The sequence below is a fragment of the Tympanuchus pallidicinctus genome, unplaced genomic scaffold, assembly GCF_026119805.1.
Source record: "Tympanuchus pallidicinctus isolate F22 unplaced genomic scaffold, pur_lepc_1.0 scaffold23, whole genome shotgun sequence".
NCBI lineage: Eukaryota > Metazoa > Chordata > Aves > Galliformes > Phasianidae > Tympanuchus > Tympanuchus pallidicinctus.
The window spans coordinates 2,882,146-2,888,839 of record NW_026294740.1 but is presented as its reverse complement, the minus strand read 5'-3'; the positions used below and the strand labels follow the sequence as shown (position 1 = coordinate 2,888,839).

Genomic DNA, 6,694 nt, shown 5'->3' with positions numbered 1-6,694 from the left:
TGTACAGAGGACAAGGCCTGGGGAGCTTTATTTCCCCAAGCTGGGGACATGCAGGCACGCTGCACTGTGGGCCTGAGTGCCACAGGGCTGATGGGAGGGCTGTGGCAGAGCTGAGCTGTTGTGTTTGTGGGGCAGCAGGGTTACCTGCAAAGCCTCCATCTGTGTTGGGAAGAAGCCCTATCCCACAGAGCCCTGCCCTCAAACGCTTGGGCCCTGGCTGTGGCTGGCTGCTCAGCAGCTCTGTTTCCTTATGCTCACTCAGAAACCTCGCAACAGCAGCTGCTGTCTTGTCTGAAGGTTTTCCCAGAGCCTGCTGACTAGGGGAATCTGGTGCCTGGGACAGCTCATGCCACCTCCTCCTTGTGCACTGCCACCCTCTGCAAAATTGATGGGAATGCACAGGACAAATTGCTGCAATTAACCTCTGATGCACTGACTAATCAGCTGGCACAGCATCCAGACACAGCTCCTCTGAGCCTGGTGAGCAAAACTGGGGGGTAGTGGGCACTTGAGAGTACTGAATGTCCCCTTCTCTCCCCTCCCCATGGGCACACACTTGGGTTGGAGGGCCTGAGTGCTTTTATTTTGCTAAACCACTTTGAAGTGGAAATCAAATGGCACGTCTCCCTCTTCCCTCCAGCTCCCCTAAGCCCTCCTGGTTTTAATTAGCTCCATCTGATGTTTAGAGCTTTCCAAGAAATAAATATGCTCTTAAACAAGTGGAAAAAAAAATGGTGGCAGAGCATGGGGAGCTGTCTCACCAATGTGCAGGCTGACAAGGGACACGTGGTGAGCGCAGCTCCCCAGGCTCAATTGCCCCCTTTGGCTGAGGAGCCAGCCCTGCTGTGTACGTGCCCAACGTGCATCAGCTGTAGTTTGCAGCCAGGTACCTATGGGTGGTGTGAGATGGGAGAAAGAAGCATTGGCACGATGCTGTGCTTGCAAACAAGTTTCCGTGTTCTTTCTTCTGCTCTTCCATCCCTCTGTGCTTTCTGTCTCTAAATCAGTTTCTCAGTCTTGGTTGAAAGAAGTAGTATTGCAATAGCATATCATAGGCATTTCTGGCTGTATACAAACCTTTGCTGCGAAAGACCTGCAGAGCATGTGTCCGTACCTGTTGGATGTTAAAATATTAAGTCCCAACTCAGTGCTGACAAGGGGTAAGCAGAAAAGGATGCCACAGTCTTGTAGAAATAGTGACAACCAGAGTCCCTTGAGACAAAAGGCTCAACACACACTTCATTGCTTCTGTTCTCTCTCTGTACCCCTCCCATTCCTATGCCACATACTGTCCTCAAGTCAGGGTCCCAGGAGGATTTCATTCCACATAGGTTAACTTTTTCTTTGGTTTCCCTTGTTCTCCAGTTAAACAAAGCTAAGTAGTCTTAGCAGTGTTTGCTCTTTTGCATCGAGAAATGGTGAGTTGGTGTAGATCCCTCTTGTCTTGTAATTAATCTGCTGCTATCTTCAGCCCTAGTTGCCAGGTATTATGTTGCAGCATGGCTGTGAATGTGGATTAGGTCAGTGAGTTTGTTGCAGCTGCACCTCCTGCTCCTGTCTGTGCTGCAATGAAATTGCAGACTGTCTGACCACGGCCTGGGCTTACCTTGCAAGGGAGAGAACAGCAGCCTTCCTCCTCTGCCATGCAGGGACAGGACCACGTACAACCAATACTAGCCTCGGTTCTTGGGAGAACTCAGCTCAAACCCCCAACGTGAAGCAGGTAGAACCTCTGAATTTTGGTTATACCAGCCAGGACTGTACCTCAAAAAGTGCAGTCATGAAGAATCCACCTTTATGTGCCTTGGAAGCCTCCCTGACTGAGAAGGCAGAGCTGCCAAGCAGCCAGGAAGGGGTTAAGGGGCAACTTGACCCGGGGCTTGGAAAGCTTAAAAGGAAGGGGCGGGAGGGGTCCTTTCTTCCCGTGATGGAGGGAAGACCGGGAGGTGCCTGCGGCTCTGTAGAGCTGGAGGTCAGCCGAAGTTCCAGCAACCTGCTGGCAAGACTGCTGTGAGCCCTGGTCTGAGTCTCAGGTACTACTGTGCTTCTGTTCTCCTTTTGTGAGCGACTAGGCTTGCAAAAAGCCCAATTTTCTCTGTTGCTTTGTCTGTCCCTGAGAGGCTGGTTCCAAGTAAATACAGTGGTTTTATCTGGAGTAAATATGTATGCTGTGTGCAAACTGCACGTTTTGCTGGAGGGCCCAGGGGAGCTGCAACATTGAAGAAATCCCAATTTCAGGTGTTATCTTTCTTTGTTCTAATTGGCTGATACTGTATGTAAGTGTGAGCCAACCTGCCTCCTGGTGAAAGAGGTATAAATCTCCTTAAGAGATTGTCCAGTAACTCCCCTTAGACTAGCAGCAAGTTGGGCCTTTCAAGACTTGCTGTCTCCCTTTCAGCTTTATACCTTTATGCATTTCGTATATTTTGTGTTGACAATCTCTCTGTTAGTCCTGGGTGGGAGCCTTTGCTTTTTTTTCTCTTTACCTTGCCAAGCACAAAACCCCTCAGATGCCAGCAGTCTGCTGGAGCCCCGCTCAATTATCACCCTGCAGTGATTTCCTCCTCCAGAGAACTCTTCTGCTCTCAAGTATGATGATGTGGTGTCACATCAGTGACAGTTCTGCAGCTGTGACTCCAGCTGCTCTTTCCTGGACAGTGACCTGTCTGAGTGATTAAAAAAATACATGGAGCAACAACTGTATTTACGGACTCGGTCTGTGTTTTAACCACATCTGACAGATTGGGAGGAGGAGACGAGGCTCTCAGAGCAGCATTTCAGAGCATGTTTCGTGGATCTGTGGGAAAGATGAATGTGAATTATGTTCATGCAGTGCCATAAAATGTGTATTAGTTTAATATGCAAAACCAAGGAAACGAATGAACTCTCAGAATGTTTCATGTTTTTATGGTGACACATTGCCATTTTACTCCCAGGTCTGGTTCAAGGCCTGGACTTTCCTCTCTGAAGCCTTGAGAGTCAAGGTGGGTTTGTGAAGGGGATAGATTTTTCTCTCAATTTGTGCTTGTGCTGACAGCTTGCAAATAATGACTCAGTGCATTCACGGTTAATTAAAGGCAACCTGTGCTGGTATTGAAAACGCAGCCAGCTAATGAGGAAATAGGAAAAACTCCTGTTTAACAACTTAGGGATTACTATACTTCTTTTTATTTTGCAGTTCCTCCTCCATCTTGAACTTTGATGTTAAGAAAGAGCAGTGTTTCAAGCAGTTTTGACTCAGATCTTTAGATTTGAAAGCAGACAGCATAGTCTGGACACAGTGATACGTGATACAGTGTCTTTGGGCTGTCAGAGGATGCAGGCTCCACCTGTCTCACTGTTTGGCTTACGAGTGAAGAGAGGAATAGAGGGTGGTGGACTGCTGCACCAGCAGAATGAATTGAAAACTTGGAGGAGTGTCCAGTGGATGTCAGCATTTACAATGCAGCAGTCTGCTTGTTCCTTATGTAGATATGCTTGGGTGTTTCATGGCCCCTCGAGAGCTTCTTGCAGCTTCCTATAGTTCTTTTCCCACAGGTGTTGCAACACAGACCACAGAATGAGGGCCAGGTGTCTGAAGTCTGTTCTCCCTTGAGGCAGCCCTTCCACCAGAACGGACTGACTCTGAGATATTCCCCTGATGTTATTCTCCTTTTGAACATTTATAATTGTATCTAAATATCAGTGTTAAAACAGGTTGCTGGAAGGTCTGAAGAAGCTGTGTTGTATTTTCTGGGGGGGTATTGCTTAAAACTAGACAGGCTGAGTCTGTCAGAATCAGGTGCACCCAGGTTTTGAAAGAGCTGTGTGTAGGCTTAAAAGGTGCAAGAGAATAGGGAGGCTCTGTAAAGCTCAGCTGGAGGCTGCTGACCTAAAATCTGTGCTGGTGAGAAGACTTACTGACATTGGTGAAAAAAGTGCAAGGAGAACGGAGCCACAACGGGGCTTTGAAACGTTATTTTTCCTGCAGAAGACTGGATTAGTGAGCTTCATCTTGGAACATCTCCACTGCGTGCTTTGTGCTTTGTCCTGGCTGTGGCTTCAGGCTTCCTCCAGTTGCTGGTTGTTCACTGTGTCGCTGTGCATTTTCCTTCTGTTTCTACAGTGCTGCAGTTAGTGCTTTTGTCTTAGAGCATTGCTTAGGGCAATGATGTACTGGTCTTTGCAAATACCTTTACGGTGCTTTTGTTGTAAGCTTTTAGTTGTTTGGATGTTGCCTTTGTGGGTGCGCAGGGCTGTTGAATGCAGAGCAGCCAGAGAGGTGCAGTGTACCGTCGTTTCTCATCAGCTTTGGCAGGTCTTGGCATCTCACTAAGGTTGAACCCACGGTGATTAGCACTAGCCATTGAAAATAAAACATATGTGATGATCAGCCCCTGGTGCTGCTCGAGTGTATTGGCTCCAGGTATGAGGTCTCAGGAATTTTTCCATGACCTGCTGGTCTTAGCACTGTGCCTCCATCTCCACCCTCCTGGCCTTGTATGTGTTTTGAACATGCTTCCCTCTCCTCCCTCTCTTTTTCCTTGTTCCTCCCACCATGCAGATTCTCTTTGCTTTCTTCCTGTTAAACATCTTCTGAATGATACAACCTCCCCAGTATCTTGCAGCTATCAGGGCAATTTGGGTAGAAATTGCAAAGCTTTTGATAAAAGATGACTCGACAGAATTGGACTGTTTCAGGCATCAATTAGCTGAATTTGTTAATGAAAAGTTACCTATGCAACTGCAGTTTTGTCAGAATACTGTATTCAAGTGTTGATTTCAGCTGCTTTGATGGTGAAAATGTTGGCAAGATAATTCAGAGTATTCAAAGTAGAACAGAGCCAAGTTTAGAAATCTGTTTCACTGAAGATGATATTTATTTCTCCATCAGCTGTATGATCTATTCAAGCTTTTGCCGAATTTCATTTTTTGGATGAAGTGAGATGCTCTAGTAAATGCAGACTTCTGTAGGATGTAGCATTCAAAATCACAAGCTTTGTTACACTTAATTTAAGGTGAAGTCTTAAGATTCAGGCAAATTAAAGCGAAAGAGTTGAAATAGTATTCGCACTCCGTATGCCACTGCCAATTCCCTGCATGTTTGTGGTCATGATTTCTTAAATATTTTCTCCTTGGAAGAGGCATGCAATGTATTGATTAGGGAAGTTGGAATTCCCTCTTTGGAAAGCATTCTCTAATAGATTATCATGGCATGCTGTTCTGTATTTCTCATTCCTTTCAATTGCAATAGCAATTTAACATTTTTCTCTGACGGTGCTGGGCAAATATCTGTAGATGTGCATGCTTGCTGTGGTGGTCGATGTCTCTAATCCTAAACAAAGCTCTTAAGACTCAGGGTTTTGGATTTTCATGGAAGTTACTTGTTCATTGTGTTTTATTTAGCTGTAATTTAAGAGCAAGCCCTGTGAATCTGAGCTCAGGAAGTTGATGCTCTATCCTTTAGCAAGGAAGTACACGATTGCTGTGACAGAGCATCCTGTGTGTAATTAAGCACCAGAGCTGCGCTGTGCTCTGCGTTCCCCAGGTATAACCTTGTAAGGCAGAGCTCTTAAGCACATGCTTAACTTTAAACACACGAGTGGTTACACTGAATTAAACGCTTCGACTATGGGCTTGAAGTAAAGCACTTACTTAAGTGCTTGGTGGGACGGAGCTTAGAAGATTTCCATAAATCAGAAATGATTGCATTCCACCTTTTGGCCCTGCAGAAATCCATTTTAAGTCCTCGAGCGTACGCATTTTCCTACATCATCTGTGCCACTGAGCTGTCCTGAAGGCAGGAGCACAGAGGGTGTCTCATAAGCAGCCTCAGCAGAGCGTGGGGATGCTGAAGAAGTTCAGATTTAAACCGGGCATCTATTCTGCTGCTTCTGCGTGCAGTTGTCACGAGTCCTCAGTGAGGACTGACTCTCAGGGAAGAAAGGAACTCTTCTGCGAAGCCCTTCTCTGGGAAAAACGTGTCCTCCTGCCTCAAAGCAGCGTTGCGCTGTGCTGTTTCAGAAGTGTTTATAGAAACATCTTTCACATATTCCTGCAGGCTGCGCTGGGAGATGTGAAATCCTTTTCCTTTCATGAAAAGAAGCGGTGCAGGGGGAGCAGGAGGTGACTGGTTAGCTTTGCAGCTCAGCTGGTAGACTGTCTGGAAATGAGCCAGGAGGCCTGGGTTCAGTCCTCCGATAAGTCATCAATTTCTTTCTCACCAAAAACATCTGGTTTTGGATGCTGAGTTATGAGCTAATATTAAATACAAAAGTTTATAGCATCACATATATAATATTGTTGATTAGAAGCATCAAGTAAAGTAATTGACCAGAGGGGACTTGGTGTGAGCAGCTGGTAGAGCATCTGGAGGGGAGCCAAGGGGCCTGGGTTTAATTCTCAGGTCATCTATTTCTTTCTCACCAGAAACATCTGGATTTGGATGCAGCAAAGCTACAGGCCATTGTCTTGTGCAAATGTTTTTGGGATCACACGTTCACATGGAAATGTGATTCCAGGAACGTTTCCATTAAGTGTTTACACCCAGAGAATCCTGTAGGAGTGACGAGGAAAAGGTTCTGTGTCCTGTGCAAATCAAAAGCAAATCTCGCTTCTATGGAGCTGTGACTTTTGTCTGTGTTATATACAGAGCCCATTTTGAGTAGCCTGAAGCACACATTAGGTGAACCTGGAAAACTGACACAGCTCTAAA

The 6,694-nt window shown here is 46.1% G+C and overlaps 1 long non-coding RNA gene across 2 annotated transcripts in view; it reads left to right on the top strand.

Moving 5' to 3' along the window:
• The first annotated feature begins 1,935 nt into the window (after positions 1–1,935).
• The window catches only part of LOC128083089 (uncharacterized), an 83,519-nt gene continuing 78,760 nt past the window's right edge, over positions 1,936–6,694 (top strand). For both annotated transcript variants that reach the window (XR_008207958.1, XR_008207959.1), the window contains exon 1: positions 1,936–2,033. This is a non-coding gene — a long non-coding RNA (uncharacterized LOC128083089). The remainder of the gene's footprint in view (positions 2,034–6,694) is intronic.